Source organism: Ambystoma mexicanum, chromosome 5p, assembly GCF_040938575.1.
Source record: "Ambystoma mexicanum isolate Mex_15411 chromosome 5p, UKY_AmexF1_1, whole genome shotgun sequence".
Classification (NCBI taxonomy): Eukaryota; Metazoa; Chordata; class Amphibia; order Caudata; family Ambystomatidae; genus Ambystoma; species Ambystoma mexicanum.
In genome coordinates, this window is record NC_090930.1 from 488,275,531 (window position 1) to 488,296,482 (window position 20,952).

Sequence of the window (20,952 nt, forward strand, 5' to 3'; positions counted from 1 at the left end):
TTAAGGACTGACTGTCTGTGCGGATCGTGTGTTCATTGCTCCTGGCTCGGCAAGAACAGTTTTTCTGACTGCTTTGCTGGAGCATGGTCGGCACGCTTCGCAACGGTAAGTCTGTTCGACCTATTCAGGTTGTAAAAAAATGTATTCTTTGGCTAAACCTGTTTTTGTGTTTAATATGGATAACCTTCAGACTGGAGGCTATTCGTCTGAACCCTCACAGAAAGATGCATCAAACGGTGTCAGTGAATTAAGGGAACAATTGCCACCAGGGAAGTGTACGGCAAACAATACAGGTTCTGCTCTTACACCACAGGTGGAAGAGAGTATAGGGGATAGAACGACAAACTCAGGCCTAACTACAGTTCCATCTCAGAAGAGCATATTAGGTGTACAGGAAAATCTGGGTAGTTATTCTATGGGACAAATAGAGGAGGGAGTAAAACTGAAAACAGGGTCTGACACCTCCCTTTTGGCACCAGTGGTACTTGCAGAACTAGACAGAAGAGTCCGTTTGTCGAAAAGGCCATCAACTCCTGCTAGGCCCAGAGCAGGGGGCTTTGATAACGTACACTTGCATGAAGCCAGTGATAAAGCCCCTCTTTTTCCCCCCGCCTAACTCCACTTCTTGTGCGCAATCTTTTGGCACCAACTTTGGGGCAAAGGAAAAAGGGCCATTTAATAGGGATAGAGAGGGGCTAGGTAGCCAGGCTGCCAACCCTATAAAATCTTTCAGCCCCACTTTCCCCACTTCCCCTATACAATATCAGTCATTCAGCACAACTGATCCTCTCATTGGACCGCTTTCTAAAGGCATTAATCCTGAGGACACGGCTTCAACATATGCCACATTTCCAGTGCTAACAAAGATCCTAAATCTCCTGGATGAGGGCCATCAGCGGACGCACTTTGACATCCAGGAACTTAGATCCTTGATAATAGTTAATACAGAGAAAACCTGTAAATTGGAGGGCTATCTTTTGGCTATGGAGAGATGTGTTCTGACGGGGGGTCAAGGTAAAGCGCAAAGCCGAATGTACTCCCATGATCAGACCTCGCAAACGGAATATGAGATAGTGGCTTGTCCTAAATCCTACGCAGAGGTTCTTACAAAAGTGAACAATGACTCATTGCTGGCCATACTGAGCAGTCTGGCAGAACTTAAAGTACTGGTGTCTACAAATGGTACCCAGATCAAAAATCTGGAGGAGAGCATTGGAGTAGTGCACTCAAACTTTATAAGATTAGAAGAGAAGCTGGTAACTAGCGACAGCTTCTCTGACGCCTTGCAGAAAGCCACTAATACAGACAGCCCCTCGGCACTCCTAAGGGCATTGGAGGAAGGAGGGGGTCCTTACGGGGATGAAAGGGGATCCAGGGCTAGTGATTCTTCCACAGAATGTGTAACTACCAACAATCAGCACACCTCCCGCAGGGAGAAAAAAATGAGGGCTAGGGCCATCAGGCGTAGAGCGGCCAGAGCGCATAGTTCTATCAAAAATCCCGAAAAAAAAGCAAGAATTTACCTGCCTTAAAAATTGCCAACACCAACGTGGACTTTCCGTCGAAGGTGGCATTGATTTGTCACAACTCGATGAGGAAAGTAAAAAAGCCCTAGAACTGAAAGAACTGGGGACTCCAAAAGAAATCAACCTGGCTTTAGTCGATGACCACGTCCTGTGTTCATTGGAGCCCACAGTGCAGAAGGAGGGCGAATATGGGGAAGCCTCTGATACCCTGATTGAGGCTATGAGCCATAAGGGACGTACTCAGTCACTTAAACAAATAAAAAAGGAAATGTTTTAAAAAAATGTACTAGTAAGACAAGAGGGTCAAACGGGGAGAAAGCCCCCTCAGGGCCTCAAATACTGTAACAATGCTCAGTCCTCTCTAAAAAATACCATAAACAAAACATGAAATAAAAAAAATACAGTGTACGAATGATAACACGGACATTAAGTTTTTTTTTACACCTAAATCTAAAAATAGTCATTGTAGTGGTGAGGAAAATACGGGTACATTACCCGCTCCACACTCCACACTCCCAACACAAATATTGAGAAATCTCACCTAAGAGAAGGCCGAGGATGCGGAATTACCAACAGGAGGCAAACACCCCTTAAATGGAGGGGAGGCCATCAATGCAGGGGAACCCCATGCCAAAAGAGCTCCTATGGGAAGGATCGGGGGGGGGGACCTATCCACGTCTTCGGTACCCACCATGGTTCCTAGTGTAGATATTAAAATCCTGGTAAAACAGGCCCTTAAGAACTTGTTAGAAGATTACAGCAGGCAGGGTGTTAGATTTCCGGTCACTTATAATTGGACCGAAGCAAGGCACCATCCAATTGAGAAAAATGATAATATAGAAGGACCTCCTAATGCTACTCAAGTATTTGGGCCTCCTCAAGATTATGTTGGGATAGAAAAACATCAAATTGACCCACCGACCATGACTGGGCTGGGCCGTGAACTAAATAACTTGATTAATAGCTCCAATAATCTTAAGAGGCATGGGGGCATTAGCGATGCACAGTAAGCTACGCTTAACTACGAAACACATTCTAATGAGGGACTTGCAGCACGGCTCAATTTATCCTGCCTAAACTCCTCGAAATTACAGCAAAACTCTACGTGTGAGCAATACGAAATGAGAAACATTCCTGAAAGAAACATGAACTTCCACCCGTCCAAAGAATGGGAGAATCTGGCACGAGCTGTGCATTCGTCAGAAGGGGGAAAACTAAAACTGTAAATCCCATAGGGCCGATGTAAGGGTTTTTGGTCATTATCTACAGAAAGAAGGGGAGAATTGGGAAGGTCCTGAATACCATACAGGGGGAGAGAATCACACAAACAAGCCTTAAACAATGAGATGCCCAATAGAATGGACTGGAGAGTCCAGGGCGGTCCTGGTTCACTAAATCGCCTTAGAGTTTGATCCCTCTTCAGTGAAATACCAAGACTCTCCATGATTTCATCGGGTGACATCAAATTGGTTGACTTCATCCATCCACTGAGGTTCGACTATGTAAGACTGATATTCTTCTCCCAGGCGATCATGGAACTAGTAGCTTTGGAAATTGATTCCCTCCACTGCTTCGGCTTTGACCTTGAACCATTTAATAATAGATTGATTAGCTGAGGGGTTGAGGTAGAGGGGAGCTGTTCATCAGATGCCACTTCATATTTATTCTCAAAAAAGACTGAGGGGGTCACTGCAAAATTTTTAACACCGGAAATTGATTTTAAATGGCTGGCACAAACATTGAACAAATCATTAGCCATAATTGAAGCTCTAAATGTGAAACCGCAGACTACACGATCATATACAGTTGTATCTTGGAACTCACAGGGAAATAAAGCTCTGAGGTTGGCGTCCGATAGCATTAGTCATCTAATTGAAGTAAGTATTTTCTGTCTCCAAGAGACATGGGCACTCTCTCCCCTTGTGCTGGACGGGTACTGTATGCATCAAGTGCTAGCAGTAAAAAAATCTAGAGGAAGACCCTCGGGAGGCATGCTTATTGCTATTAGAAATTCGCTGCCCTTCAAGTGTCTTAAGCTTTTTTCGCCTCATAAGGGTTGCATTGCCATGCTGTTGCATTCCCCCCCCCCGTTCCCCTTGGTCAACGGCTGATAATTAATGTTTATTGGAGTCCTGAGCTTGTTCTAAAGGAATTTATTAACCTGACCAAGGAATGCCAAATGTTGTGTAAAGTTTTGAATATCATGATCCTAGGTGATTTTAATTCTGAAGCAGGTTTCTGCTCAAAGGGGGCACTTGGAGAGTTGATTCTTTGTCCCAAAAATGATGGCTCCTCTAGAAAACAAGTGCAGGGATTACAGTGGAATCATTTTTTGATAAGCCGGGGCTGAAGCTGTGTAAATGACTGCTTGAGTAAGGATGTGACCTGCTACACCTGGACAAATGGATCTGAGTTCTCCACTATAGATTATATTTTTGTAAACATGCATCTATTTAATTGCATTTCCGACTTCACAATATTACCTTCTATGGTTAGTGATCATAGTGTCCTTAAACTGACCCTTCAGGCGCAGACCGTGGCCACTCCTAAGGATATATATCCACTGATGATGGAACCTAACATTGTTGGGAACAGAATTAATTGGCATTGTGATAATATTGAGAAAGTAAATAAGGACTTTTTCCAGGATTACGATAAAAATGGTTGTGAAAAAGAAAATCAGCATGTATACACACGGGAATTCAACTGTTATGTCAAGGGTGTTATTCTTGGGCCCCAAGGGATATGGAGACCCAAGAAACCGGGTCCTTCCCATACACATGTTTTTGATCCCACTATGTACCTACTCAAAAAAGAGAGGAATCGTGAGATTCGTCGTTTAGTAAAACTTCTGTATACTCCGAAACTAGAGGAAGTGATAAAAAAGTTAAAAAATAAATGGAAAACCAAAGCGCGTACACTAAAAGCAAAAATCTTTCAGCAGGATGCGTAAAGTATGTTAAAGGCATTATCCAAAACAAATATGAGAAACTTCTGGACCCTAGTTAATAGGAGAGGTGAAAGCCAAGCTAGAGCACAAGGAGTGTGCATCTCCGCGGCTGTTTGGGAAGGGCACTTTGGTTTCCTATATTGTCCACCTATTGACAATTGGCCGGTGCCGTCACATCTCCTCATATGTCAATGGAATATCCCTTTTACACTGTTGGATATACAAAGACTTATATCAAGATGCTTGTCTTCGCGGGCACCAGGGCCAAACATGCCTGCCAACGTAGTGTTTAAGGGTAATCCGAATCTGTGGGCAAAGATTCTGTTTCTTTTGTTTAAGGACATTGTTATATCTAGGGTCTTTCCAACAAGTTGGCACTTGTCCTATGTGGTACTCATCTATAAAAAGGGTGATAGGTCTATACCATCCAGCTATAGACCTATCGCCCTGCTGGATGCTGATTCCAAAATCTTTGCGTCATTGATCTTGGAACATATCCATTCCTGGATGGATGGAGAGGCAGTACTCTCACCCTAGCAATTTGGTTTTATGAAAACAGTGGGCATGGATGCTAGGGGCCTTCTTTTGTCTATTATGCAGCAACAGACCAGGTCAAGATGCAGCCAACCAATATACTTGACGTCAATTGATTTGAGTACTGCCTTTGATTTGGTGAATAGAGCCAAACTGTGGAGCAAACTATTTGCCCTAGATATGCCCGCACAGCTTTTAACTATTATATATCACCTCCATGTTCAAACTAAAATTAGGGTCCAACTTAATACGGAGGGAATCCTCTCGGAGGAAATTATTGCGAGTAACGGTCTTAGACAGGGATGCATATTCGCGTCAACTATTTTTAATCTGTATTTATTTGACGTTGGCCCGGTTTTGGAAGGTGCATCCTTCGCTGCTCCTAAAGTGGAGGGTACCAAGATTGTCTGGACCGCCTATGCCAACGATGTACTACTTTTTGACCTGACTCCCATAGGTTTGCAACGTGTGTTGTCCTCTTTTAAGAAATATACTGTTGAAAATTCATTAGCCATTAATCAAACAAAAACCTTCATCATGCGACTAAGTTACAAGAAATATGCAATTAGATTTGCTTGGTTTTTAGATCATGCCAAACTCTCAATATGCCATGCCTTTCGCTATCTAGGCTACCCCATATTTGAGTCTGTAACTAGGGAAAACGTATGTACTTTTTTGGATAAGAAAATCCCTCCATTGATTGCCCAATTGCGAAAAATTGATAATAAATATGGAAAGTTTTCAATGCTACCGTGTCTGAAAGTGTACTGTAACAAGACGATTGCCCAGTTTTGTTATGGGATGGAATTGGCCCCTACCTGGTTTAGAAGCGAATTTCCTAAATATGAGGCCCGCTTGTTGAGGTCTTTGGTCTGGTACCTTCTGAAGTGCGTCCCACTTGCAGCGATACGCTATGAACTTGGGCTATTTTCATTATTAAGTATAATTATGTGGCGTAGAGTATCGCTATACAGGAAACTGCTTGTGGGTAAGAACTCCACTTTGTATGGAATCATGGGATGGTGCCTGGCAGCGGGCGAGGACTCGTCTGTGGTATTGCAGGAATTGGAAAGGGAGGCTCAGGAATCCCTTGCAGAAGTTGGGGTCTCTAAAGAATTACTTATTAAGAATCCCATGAAGGTTAAGAGTCTCCTGCAGCATGCGGACTGGAATTCGACGGTCGGTGTAATTCACAGCAAAAAACTGTACGCACATCGGGCTCACAACAACAAAAAATGGGCACTACGGAACCTTAGCTCATACATTTCCCAAGCAAAGCGCTTAGACAGGAATTTATGAGATTTCGTTTTAATGTTTTGGCGACTGGTCAAATTCTGAGTATACGGCAAGGTCCGCTTGCTGCAATTGCGGAATGCAGATTCTGTGATTTAGATTCCAGGGATGAAACACTGGAACACCTGCTGACTCAATGTGTAAGACTTAGACAAGCACGTATTGAATACTTTCTTAAATATGTGCCCAATCCAGAATGTGTTAACCTTGAAGCACTTTGGATGGATATGCTACATGGCTCCAGGGTTAAATTGCAATTGGAGGTGTTACGCTTTCTAAAAACTAAATGCGAACTGCAAGGATGATGGATGATCATTAATTAGCTCGCTATGGTAGAAATATGATACAATTTTAGTTTTATGGGGTAGAAAACTGTGAAGGTATGGAATATCTAAATGATAAAGCTGCTAGGTCTTATTGAGATATGTAACATGAAACATCATTGGCGAAGAAAAGTTATGTTTATGCTTCAATTGTAAATACTTTGTTGAAGAACGTGTAATGATACTATGCTTGTTTTTGGTTATGATCAATGTGTATCAGTTTTTAACTGCTGAAATATTTATGTAATTTTACTTGAGATTTCTATTTTTGTAAAGGTTACTGTGTAGCCAAAACAAATAAAAAAATAGAAAAAAATATCGACATCAGCTCTATCACCCCCACCCCATGGTCAGTCCACCTTCTCATACACTTCTTCATTCCCAACGCTGCCACCAATACTAAAGAACCCAACCCAATCCCCCCAGCCTTGGCGAGAAGTGCAAAAAACCACACTAAGGAAAATATTTTACCACACCTCGGCACCCTCACTTCTAACCGCCATGAGTTCGCAGACCCATCGGTACTAGCGGATATCGACAAATCCACTATTAGCACCGCAACAGACATTATCGCTCCCCTGCACAAAAAAAAAGCTACAAACGTGAAACACTCCAACACCTGGTTCTCCACTGAACTAAAAGAGCTCTGTACCCAAATACGCAAAGCGCTGAACAACTGGCAAAGGTCACCTACCACTGCTACACTATCCTCATACAAACAACTTGCCGCTCAAAACAAAAAAGCTATTATCACAGCTAAACCGGCCTCCTATAACGACAGAATCACAAATGCCAGCTCTGAATCTAAAGAGCTCTTCGCAATCTTTAAAGAACTCTCCACACCAGCCACTAAATCCCAAGATGTAGTCAAAGATCAAAACTGGTGTAATACAATACAAACTGCCCTACCAAACAAAATCGAACTCCTGCAAAAGAAAATTCAGGAGCACCAAAAAAATCTAACGCAGCATATTGAACTAACCACTAGCACAAAACATGTGATCACCACCCGCACAGACCCAATAGTCGCCAATGACCCGATAACACCCTTTAAATTCCAGGAAATCACTGAACCCGAAGTAATCGAGATAGTGAACACAATCAGGCCCTCTAACTGCAAAGGAGATGCCTGCCCACCTAAACTAATCAAAGACTGTGCAGAAACACTTGTCCCGTTTCTAAAATCTTCCATCAGTGCCTCTTTTAACTCTAACACTGTTCCAGATATCCTAAACGAAGCGTGGGTGCACCCATTTCTAAAAAAAAAACACCCTAGACCCTGAAATTGCAATAACTATAGGCCCATTACCACCGTCCCTTTCTTGCTCAAGATACTGGATAAAGTAGCCTACATGCAAATCCAGCACTATCTTGAAGAAAACCACATCCTAGGCAAAAGACAGTCAGGCTTCCGTCCAGGACATGGCACTGAGTCTGCCTTACTCGATCCCAGAATTCAACTCTGTGACATTATGGACAAAGGCAAACCGGAACTTCACCTCCTATTAGATCTGTCCGCTGCCTTTGACCTTGTTAACCATGATATCCTAGGAATGCACCTAACAAATGAGGCCCACTTCTCACCAGAAGCCATCTCATGGGTGGCCTCCTTCCTGAATGGTAGACTCATGAAAGTCTTCTCAGCCACTGCGTGCGCCTCCCCTACCACCATCCACTGCGGCGTCCCACAGGGCTCTTGCACTGCCCCCACACTATACAACATTTTCACCTTCCCGCTCTTCAACGATTTGGACCATCGTAACATAGCGTATACCAACTAAGCTGACGACACTCAGGTACTACTCCCCCTATCTGGTACATATGAACAAGACGCTACAACACTAACCAAAATCAACTCCGCTATCCAGACCTGCATGGCTGCAAATGGCCTCTGCCTAAATGGAGACAAAACAGAGATCCTCATAGTAGGCAGTAGGGAGACTCTCAATAAGCTCCCACCACAATACAAAACCTTTACCATTGACAACTCTACCATCACAGTCTGAACAGCTGTAAAAACTCTAGGAGTGTACCTTGACTCTTTGCTCTCCATGTACCACCAGGTCAATGCTATAGCCTCCTCCGCCGCACTCACCACTAAGGTTATCAATGTGGTCAAGCCTTTCCTCTCCACTAAACATTGCCTATCTATCACCAGAGCCACAGATGGTAGCAAACAGGATTACTGCAATGCCCTTTTTCTGGGCACCTCTGCAAAAAACCTTAACAAACTTCAAGTCACACAAAATAGTGCCCTCAGGGCAGCACACAGCATACCCAAAAGGGAACACATCTCACAAGCTAGGAAAGATGCCAATTGGCTACCGTTAAAAGAACGTATTATTTTCAGAAACTGGCCATTACACACAGGTGCCTCTTCTTTGATGTCCCACCTTACCTGTTAGAAAGAATCACCCTCCACTCTTCAAAAAGACACACCAGATCCCAGCTCTCCAACCAGATAAATGTACCCACCTTCAAAAGAACCAAAGCGGGAGGGTCCAGCTTTCAGCACTTGACCCCCAAAAGCTGGAATGCACTGCCCACCTCACTAAGAAACAAAATATCCTACACTAGCTTCCACAAAATTTTGAAAATTAAACTGTTCTGTTAGATCTAACCAACGTGCATAGATACGCTGTTAAAACTGTAACCTAAGCAACAGCATAACATACTTTTTCACTACCACTATCCATTATACTGTACCTGTTCCACATGCTGTAACCATGTCTTACTTGTTTCCAAGTGAAGTTTTCTGTAACAGCGCCACGATGCCCCTGGGCCGCTTGTGTGCTTTATAAATGCAAATAAATACAATAAAATAAAATAAATCTATAGAGGAGGACTTAACACAACTAGCCAAACACCAGATCAAGGCTGAGCAAAGATTACAAACCAGGCTGGAAATACTCATATCCGCCAAGAAAAACCCAGCATTCCCCAGGGAGTCTTAAAGCCATAAAAAAAAGGAGACGATCTGGGAAATATTTCAGAACTTTGAAATGCTGACTCATCAATTCCATTTGGGAAATTAATTAAAGATCTGTTATTTAGTCCCCCTTTTGAAAGGAGAACTACAGACATCATGCCAACTATTGAATCTCCCGGGGATGGTGTATTTCGCTGATATTAAGGAGGGGCTCCTAAAATGTGTAGGTTAAACTGGTAATTTGAATAGCCAAAATGTAGGAACTTAAAATTAGATCCCGGAGAAAAATCTGTTGAACTTGGAGAGCGGGTCAAACACACCTTGTCCTTATGGTTATGTAGAACAACTTGACCCAAAGAATTAGAAGCCATGAACATAGAACAGTTCACTAAATCTTTACCTCCTTCACTCCAGTGAGCTGTTTTGCAATTAAATAGACCTCCTGTCACTCTAGCCATTGATACAGCCCAAAATTTCACTGATGTCAATATTTTAACTCCTTACACAAACCCGAGGAGAGGAGAGAAAGTAAAGGACTTCCTAAACCCTCCCTTATACCCAAAGAGAGGGTTAAACTTCCCTGCAGGCACCGAGATTTACATAGCCAGGAGAAAGCAAGAATAGAAAGGAGTCCTGAACCCAAACCCCAGGCAGAACTGATGAGAGAAGAGACTAGACCAAGAAAACCCCAAATGATAACCTGCTTCTCCTGTAGAGAACCAGGGCATTTAGCTCATAATTGTCCCTTAAATAGAAAAGAGGAACCCATGGAGATTAGATGTATGGTGGGCGAAGTATGGGATTACCCAGAAAATAAGGAAGATATAGAAGCCCAAAGTATTTTCTTTTGTGGTACAGCTGCTCAATCCAATGGTAAATGGATTGCCAGTACAGGCCCTAGTGGACTCAAGTAGTGAACAAACCACTGCTAGAGCTGACCCAGTGCCTCCTGAAGGGTCAAAGGGAGATTCCCTGGTAAAAATAATATGTGTACATATCAAGGACCGATGCAGCTGAGGGTCCTGGCATGTTTGAAGTGGGAGCAGGAACTCCATTGTGCAGAGCCGGGGCAAAGGAAGTAGACCAGATGAGGGGTTCCTTCCATTTAAAGGACTGCTAATTCTCCCGTGGTGTACCAAGAGCGCAAGAGTGTCAGAGGGGCAGAGAGAAACCCCCTGGAAGGAACTCGCCAAGTGTATCGCCTGAGTGATATAGAAGAAGACTAAAAAATGAGCCGGTGAGTTTTTCAGAGCAAAAGAAACCCAGTGTTACTGTAACCGCAAGTCTCATGAAGTGAACCGCTATTGTTTTCGAAAGTCTCTGAATGCTATGAATTCTTCCTTTTTGAAATAATTAAGTTTGTTGAAGTGGTTGCAAACCTAAAAGGAATGTTTTTGAAAGTATCCAATAAAATAATGAAAGTACTGAAAAGCAACACATATTGAATACTGAACTAAAAAGAGAAATTTAACATTGAAGCGTACCAGCAAAACACTGAATACTGAATGAAGCTGAATATAATGCATTTTGCACACCAAATGAACTCAGAAGTAAATGCATATTGAATAGTTAACTAAAAAGGGAAGTATTACATTGATTCAAACCAGTAAAACACTGAATACTGAATATATGTTGATCAAAGAACAAACTCAAATCTTGAAGTTGAAAATAATTAAGAAACATAAGACCGCCTTGAAACTTTGAACTGCAATTGAATAACATTAAGTCATTGTTGCACATCGAAGAAAGCCTAAACAGTGAACTTTAAGGAGTGAATAAATTATGACAAGGCTACCATTCCAAAAGGGGGGTGTGACACATGTTGGCAGAGTAACGAGGTGGCTAAGGAGAAACCAGAGGAGCCCAAAAACCTAATTCTAAATCCCAAAAGCAGTGAAGGGAAGCACGTGAAGGTAGTTTGTGCACAGAAGCAATGAGCATGGAACCTGCGTGAGACATAGAAGTCGTAGGGAAGGGAATCCTGAGTTTTGGCAATTTATACGTGTTGTTTTAGGATTGGAGTCTGGGATTGTGGTATTTGAAACTTGGGGAAGGGAACTGCACGAGTGACTCTGAACTATATTGCTTGGAATTGAAGATTGGTAAACCTCAAGACTCTTGTTCATGGAACTTTCTTATGCCTGGGGAATGGGAGCTGAGAGAAAGCTATGAGCTGGAAGATGTTCAACACTGTTTATTTTCACATTGACATCCCTACATATTCGTTTGTTCTAGCGATGAGTGCAAGAATAGGTTTTGGACACAGACAGACTATTAAGTTGAACTCTTTGACTCAGACTTTCCTTAGTTTTGTTCAGATAGGGAATTCCCACCTTAATTTAGGGCTAGTTAGGCCTTCAACCATCCTGACATTTAAGTTAATAAATATCTTTTGTTTGAACTTTAAGTCTGTTGTCTGTGTCTTGCTTCATGATGCCTTCACAGTCAGAAGATGGACATAGACTGACATCTTTCAAAAAATGTAAAGATGTAAACTCCTTACTATCCCTAATTTGTGGGTTTTTCCCAACCTAACAGAAACTAACTAGGGTACTCGTCAGTCATCAGTGAGTCTAATGGGAAGATCTGTCCTCTGTCCAAAGTTAAGCTGTTCTGTCCCTACCACTATCAAAAGATCTTAGGCACAGGAGAATGACTCCCTTCTCCTATGGTCTGTATTAGTTAGTTCTTGGCAACAATCTTGACCTGTTCATACAGATGAGAAATAGGGCTCTTCAATTTCTCTATTGTGTCTATAACACCTTGCTTCCTCCTTCTAAGGTTATTCTTCTCTTGCTCATTATTTATCACAACTGATGGTTCTTCAATGTCCACTATTTTCCCTGGCTGGGCCAGATTGAAGGACTCTCAAAAGTACTCTGACTTTCCACTTTCACTTTATAGTTGCTGGGTCAAGTATGAAGATTTCAATAACGATTCTCACCTGTCTTTACTTTTTTCATTTTACTGGGACAAGTGTGAATATTCCAGTAATGATTCTCACTTGCTCCCACTTCTTTAGTCTTTCTGGGACAAGTATAAGGCTACCAGTAGTGATTTCCCCTTCTTTCGACCTCTTTGGCTTTACTGGGGCGAGTATGCAAGTACCAGTAATGATTCTCCCTTTTAACCACTTTTTTGGTTTTACTGGGACGATTATGATGGTACCAGTAATGATTCTCACTTCTCAATGCTTATTTTGCTTTACTGGGATGAGTATGAATGTGCCAGTAATGATTCTCTTGACTTGTTACTGTTCTCTCTTTAGAATGTCTGTCTTATTTGACTTTCCACTCTCCTTAGGGAATATTATATTGAGGTCCTCACTGGGACAAGTATTATTATCCTGCTCATTATCTGCAATATCCCTCCAGGCTCCCCCGCCTTCCCCGTTACCTCTCTCACTTGGCATCAGTGAGACTGCAATCAGGACGGGTGTCTGGCTTTGGTTCCTCAGGTGTGCTTCAAGCTTCTCCATTTCTATCTCTCTTCCTCTTTGCCCATTCCATGCTGTGAAATGGGTCTGTCGTCTCTGCATTGTTCTTGGATTTAGTAGCCCACTGAATCTCGGCCACACCGCCACCTGGGACTTGGTAACCTATGAGAGGTTCCCTACCCTCAGCTCTTCTAAGTGCAGGTTTCCTGGCGTCGCCTTCACTCATCAGGCTGCTTCCATGCTTGGAAGCTGCACATACCAGTCCAGTTCAGCTTTCCCTGCAAATCTGATTCGAATTTCCCGGGCTTCTCTCTCTTACAGGATTTCTCCTCCTCCTTTTATGACGCATAGCTGGGCCTTCACCGGCAGAGCATCAAAGTCCTTTTTCTCTGCTTTACTCTGACTATCTTCTTCTTCTCAGTATTGTATTCATTTACTTTCTCTAACGAATTAAAGGTTTCCACACCACAGTGACAAACATCAATTAGTTCTTCATGTCTTCTTTTGATAGACGTTGTTCAAGGTGGGTTATGGGTGAGCAATTTAGGGAGTTCCTCTTAGAAACAGGATTCCTTGTCCCAAGGGGGAGGAGTCTCTCTCACTGAGGTTCTGCTTGCCTGGACCCCAGGGAGGGTATCGCAAATCAGGCTCACCTCTCTATCCTCACAGGAAAAGCTCCTCCCAAGGAGAAGTGACTGAATCCCGCGATTTGTTCCAAAACCCAACGGCGTATTCTAACTGAATAGTATTGTAAATCTGGATTTTAAGTGTGATTTAATGACTAAATTTGGGTTAAAGGAATATTAAGTAGGCATTGTTAGATTTGCTGATAACCATTGTTTTTGAGTAACCGAAGTGTTGTTACATTCAAACCAACCACTTAGATTTTTCAAATATGCAGTGTATTGGCCTGTAGTAGTTGCAGTACCAGTGAGGTAGATTATGAATACTGTTGTCAAGGTTTTCTTGCCAAGAGATACTTGGGCTTGTGTGACGTTTAGTGCCATCTGCATTGTATCTTAAAAGCATTAATAGTACATAATGGGCATCTGATTATATTTGTATGTATGAAAGATTGTCTGAATTGCGAAATTAGTATAATAGACCATGATTTGCAATTTGGGGAAGTTGTTGAAATGGAATTGCATTACAATTTGGTATAGATACATGCACAAATCGTTCATTAGGCACATGCTCTTATGAAACATGGTTGCCGATGCCGCATGTATGTTTCCAAGTGTATGTGGTTTGTAAGATTTCATTTACACGGAAGTGCTCTATCTCTAGTACTTCAAGTAAGTACATTAGGAATAATTGTGGATCCTCTTTTGTGTTTATTGGGAATGTAACAATTCTTGCACAGTGGTCTAATTCTTGTCTTAACCCTTAGACACTGTAGCTAATGTCGGGGTTGTTAGTAGCATTTCTGTGCAGGGTGAGGATTTGTAAAAACAGCTGCTCTGAACCATGCAAGTAAATATTGTCCACCATTGGTGGCAAGTGGAATAGCGAGTGGAAAAACAATTGCAACAAGTCGTTCCACCATCATTGTTGCTACGAGGAGGAGACTGCTGATCCAGCAGTGAAATTGTCCTGATCAGCGCAGAGCGCTGTAGCGAGTGGAAAAATAATTGCAACAAGTCTTTCCTCTCATTGTTGCTGCGAGGAGGAGCCTGCTGTCATGATGCCTACCCCCGGGCATCCGGATCAAGCCCATCAGCCCCGGGAGCAGGCATCCAGACATTTACAAAAACCCCAGCAGCCCCAGCTAGGGGCTGTCTGTGTTCAGTCCTGGCGCCGTAGGCACCAGGCTCATAATAAAAATCTGTCCTGGCGCCATGGGCGCCAGGCTCATGGACATTACTTACCTCATGGAGACCATGCTGCAAATAAATCCAAGCCAACGTGAGGCCTGGATGGGACTATTTTACTACAGGGACTATTTTTTACTTGGGTGTGGTCCTGGGGAACTTCTTTCCTGGGACTACTTTGGAGGCTATTTAAACCACGCCCGAACAGCAGCACATGCTTCGTGTTATTCTGAATCCAGCAGGGTGACTCTCACCGTGCCTGCAGCCAGCATCCAGTCTTCTGCCACGCCCGCGTGCCTGCAGCCAGCATCCAGTCTTCTGCCACGCCCGCCTCGAATCCGGAGCTCCTAGAATAAAAAGGAAGAAAAGGACAAGGTTAGAAAACAAACTTATTTCAAATTCCTCACCTGATTCCGGATCCATTTCATCTCCCAACCTGGAAAGTACATCAGTCCTGCATGCGTCACTTCGCCAGCTCCAGCACGGCGCCATGCTCACCAGTTCTCACAGCATCTTTCGATCCGGCACTGTCTCCATTATTTCTTCGCCGTACTCTGGCACATAGGGGCACACGAATAACAAGGTGAGCCAAGGGAATCAACAAATAGCTCTTACCACCATAGGCTTACCTGATTTACCACTGGCGGTATTATTCTCCATATCTTCATATGCCGCATCTGTAAAGAGGGAGAAAAACAACACGTTAACGCATGCAATAGTTACCGGACAGCGTTGGGTAACACAGACTCTTACCTGAACGCCAGCAGCAGCTACGAGACCTTCTTCTCACGAACTCAGTTGCAACTTAAGGAAGTGGACAAGAGTGAACATCGGGCACATTGAACTCTTTGAACTTGATACTTACCAATCCCGCCTGGGACTTCAGAGTCAATGCTTACCGGAACTCTCCCAACGCCTTCAAACCAGTGAAGTAACTGGTATCTACGTGCCCCTGCAAGACACGCAGGATGGAGAGCTCATCTTTTACAAACATAAGGTGAGGTTACTAAGGGGATATCGGAGGTGATTAGTGGGGGAGAGCGAGAACAGTTGGGAGGCCATCACTAAAACCCACAGGTGGCTAATCCCTGTCTCCACTTGCAGGAAAATACTTCTTCGGGTCCAGCAGACAAGACTAGGCGGGCCAGTCCAGACAGTCATCTCTGCACTACACATCACGTTGACGGAGACCGCAGCTGTCCGGGTCCGATTGATACCCCTGTGGGGTCCAGGTGAGCGTAACACCTGCTGATCCAGCAGTGAAATTGACCTGATCAGCGCAGAGCGATGTAGCGAGTGGAAAAACAATTGCAACAAGTCTTTCCTCCATCATTGTTGCTGCGAGGAGGAGCCTGCTGATCCAGCACTGTAATTGACCTGATCAGCGCAGAGTGATGTAGCAAGTGAAAAAACAATTGCAACAAGTCTTTCCTCCATCATTGTTGCTGCGAGGAGGAGCCTGCTGATCCAGCACTGAAATTGACCTGATCAGAGCGATGTAGCGAGTGAAAAAAAAATTGCAACAAGTCTTTCCTCCATAATTGTTGCTGTGAGGAGGAGCCTGCTGATCCTGCAGTGAAATTGACCTGATCAACATGAAGTGCTGTATCACAGTGGTGAGCAGAGTGGTCATTGGTGGTTCATGGTAGACGAGGTGATAGGTGCCCCTCTGCAGATGCCTGGATTTACCGCTCATAACAGCTGGTAAAGCTATATCTCGACGTGACATTGCCTGTAATCGTATCTGCATTGAATGCTGGGTTCAGCTTCATTAGCGCTATGCTTACAAACTGCTATGCTGAAAAAAATTAAAACTCTAGAGAACAAAATTCTATCATATTACCAAACCCTTCTCAATCAGAATAAAGGCCAGCCCATTCGGTCCCCACACAGCAGCAAAGATACCAATTTTCCTAAATTTGAATTTAAAGACATTACGGAAACAGAAGTCATTGACATGCTTAAACATCTCAAACCATCTCAATGTAAGGGCGATGTTTGCCTCCCCCCAACATTATTAAGGATTGTGCTGAGCCACTGGCCCCTCTCCTTACTGCTTTCATTGACGCCTCATTTAAATCAGGCGCTGTCCCTAACAGCCTTAAGGAGGCATGGGTGCGCCCCCTCTTAAAAAAACCTACACTAGACCCTTACCAACCTAACAATTACCGGCCTATAACAACCGTCCCATTCCTACTCAAACTACTAGACAATGCCGCTCACACCCAGATCCAACTCTATCTAGAAACCATCTCCATCCTAGGCAAAAGGCAGTCAGGTTTCCGCAAGGGGCACGGCACGGAAACTGCACTGTTACATCTAAAAAATCAAATAACTCAAATCCTAGACAACGGCAAGCCTGCCCTTCTCCTCTTTCTTTACTTCTCGGCAGCGTTCGATCTTGTGGACCACAAAACTCTCACATCACATCTCACCCATGATGCTCACTTCTCCGAGCATGCTGCTACTTGGCTCACCTCCTTCCTAGAGGGGAGAGCGATGAAAGTCTTTTCCAACATGGCTTATGCTACGCCCACCATCATCCACTGTGGCGTACCGCAGGGATCATGTACTTCCCCAACGGTGTACAATCTCTTCACGAAGCCTCTCTTTGACAGACTGGATGCACTTGGGATTGCATACACCAACTATGCCGATGACACCCAAGTGCTCCTCCCCATAACCAGTTCGTACACCCAAGATGACAACACCCTTCAACAAATCTACACCACCATGCAAGCTTGGATGGCCACCAATGGCCTCTGCCTTAATGGGGATAAGATCAAGATCCTCATCCTTGGCCAGAAATCCACTGTAGCCAACCTAGATAGTCTCTATGCTAATTTCAACATAGACAACTGTACCATTCCAGTGTTAACTTCTGTTAAAATAGTAGGAGAGCATCTAGATGCCACGCTGTCCATGAACAAGCAAGTTAGCGCTATAAATTCTGCCTCCGCCCACAGCACCAAACTCATTAACACCATAAAACCCTTCCTAACCAAGGGCAACTGTCTCTCTATAGCTAGAGCTACTATAGGAGCCAAGCTTGACTACTGCAACACTCTACTCGCTGGCTCTTCCACAAAAAACATAAACAGGCTCCAACCCACTCAAAATAATGCACGAAGAGCAGCCCTAAGCATACCAAAAAGAGATCACATCTCGCAAGCGAGAAAAGATGCACACTGGTTCCCAGTCCAAGACCACATCATATGATAAAATTCTCACCACTGCACACAAATGCATCAACCTCACAGCACCATCCTAACTCTCAGACACAGTATCTAGACCCACCTCAACTAGGCCCACTAGAACCTACTACACAAACAGACCATCCCATGCATCCACAGAGCCAAAGCTGGAGGAATAGGCTTCCCATACCTAGCCCCCAAGCTGTGAAATGCGCTCCCTTCTGAACTCAGAGCAGACACGTCCCTCCTTGCTTTTCGCAAAAAGCTCAAAAAAGCTCTGTTTAATTAAAGATGCAAACTGCATGTTTCCTCCATAAGTACTCCTAGCTGCTTTTGACTTTGTAACTCAGTTGTGTTTTCTGTTCCTTGTAACTAAATCGTGACCTCTTTTTACTGCTACCTATGTAACTAAGTTGTTCACCCCCTTATGTAACCAGCGCCACGATGCTCTTGAGCTGTTGCGCGCTTTACAAAACCGAATAAATAAATAAATAAATAAATAAATAACGCTGCTGCTATTGAGAGTGAAGGATGTGTTTGTTCAGTGGCTGCCGGAAGTTGGCCAGAGAGTGTGGGGACTTTGATCTGGTGTAACATACATACGGTCCTACTGTGCAATTGAGTAGGTCTTTCTAACGTGTACAACATATAGTGTCCCCTAGAGACTGTGGTAGTGTCTAACCCTTTCATTTGGGCGACCAGTAATATCCGTCTTGACACGCTGTCTGCTTAGGTTGGTAGCCTGCCAATAAAAATGTGATCTGGGTTGAGAAGGCAGGCGGGCTATGAGGGCAGGAATACTGGATAGGAATCTACACTAGGAATGATAAACCCTGAAGATAATTCTCTGCCTACTGGTTATAACACTCAGGCTCCTCAGGCCCCCCAGGACTTGCTGTTGCTATGCAGGTTCCCCCCCCGCATTAACTTCAGAGGCAACGGGTAATGTTCCAATTTCGGAAACTATAGTGCACGTGGTACCACTAATACCTGTGAGTATGACAGGTATTAGTGGTACGGGTGAACGGATAAATAAGGTCACAGGTAGCTTGGCTAAACCCCAAGCGTCCTCTTTTGGGAATAATGGTGGAAGAACATTGAATACTATGAAAACACCATGATCAAACTCAGTCTTTTCACCAATTGCTGGCCAAGGGTTCCTTGGTCACTATTTTGGGAAAAAAGCTACCACAAGCACGGAAGTCAAAGGTGTGCCTATTGCAAGAGGAAAGTTGATGCTGGACCACTCGATAATGAAGGTGCAAGAGAGCCCGGCTGGGCCAAAAGACCATGCAGACCTTAGTATGATTGAATTTGCAAAACAGGCCGTTGAAGATAGTTCATTCCAGGGGGCTCCTTTAGCTGATAACGTTGGAAGCGTTATCCAACAAACCTGTGATGCATCACAGATTGGCTCTCCCGCTGATAAAACTAATATCATATATAAATATACAATCACAAATGAACTAGATGGGCATGCCCAGATTATAAGAGAATCTTCCCCGGGGGTGAATCATCACTGTGACAATGGCGGCCTACATCATACTTTAAGGGAAGATGATCAATTGATTAGACTAACCCCTCCGAGAATGTCCGCCCTGAATATGGTGTTGAGCTCATTTATGTCATTATATATATGAATGGAATGAACTAAAATCGACAAATCTTTTGATTTCAGAGGTTATTGGCAAATTGGACTTTATTGGTTCAGAGATGCGCTTTTGACGCATGGGTCAGGGTTTGGCCCCAGGTGAAAGCACACTTGGAGGATATAATTTGCAAAGTAATGAAGTAGTCAAAATAATCGAAATATCTGATGCATCACCTCCCTCGGACCAGGAACTTGTCCCCTCTCTAATTGCTTCCTCTGATAGGGAACCTTCATCTGCAAAACCTATTATTGATCGTGTGGAGAAATGTGATATTGTTCCTAAAACTATACAACCTACTTGTTTGCCCATACAGAAAGCACAAGTAATTGAATTAACTGCTGACCCAGTGATGCCGGGGAAAGATCAATGAAAACAACCTCTGGTATTTGAGAAACCCATATCCAGTAACCTGGAGCAAGGGAGGGCTACCAAAACTGTGAGAAAAAGATTTGTGCAGCGAAGGACTCGATTTCAAAATGCAAGACTAAATTATAAGCCCCTCTTTTGCACAAGCATGCCTCCGCTGTTGGAGGACGGTATGGCAGTGGACTTGGTAAATATAAAAGTGACCATCCAGGATTCTACAGCCCAGACGGACCCAATTGGTTGAGCCTCCTATGTGCCTCGATGTACCCCGCCTCTTATTGGAGGATCGAGTCATATCTCAAATGGTGGGGAAAGGGGGCCCACCCCAGACACCCCATTGTGACTGTGGTGTTCCTGCTCTGATGGGTGGGGAAATGATGTGTAATGGGACTGGGGGCTGCCCTGCGCAGCCGGTTTTGATGACAACATTTCCCACTAATTTCCTATCTGCTGATATGAACCAGGCTGTTAAATTGGATGTGGGTGGGGTTATAATGGAAAGCGGAGGGGGACATTTGTTGACCAAACATGATTAATTGTTGCATTTAATTTGCCACCCAGCCATGGTGCCTAAGCATGTCTTGCCTCAACCAGGCATCCAGAACTTGGGATGCCTGCCCTTGAATGATGGTTGTGTGGAAATGGATGATCAATGCCCTAGAAATACACCAATAACACAATTTCCATCAGCAGTAGCAGGGGTTGCCAAACCTGGCTGTGGGACAACAGATGAGAAATGTCTTTGAAATCTATCAGTATCATTATATCCATAACTGGCAGCAGGGTTTGGCAACCTCTTGGAACGCGTTCATGTTCCAAATAAATATACATCACTGGATTCCTATCCAAAAAATAAAGATCTCCAACCACGCAAGTCGTATAGTATAATGCAAAATGCTAGAGACTATGACCCGGAAATGAAAAAATCTAATGGGAAT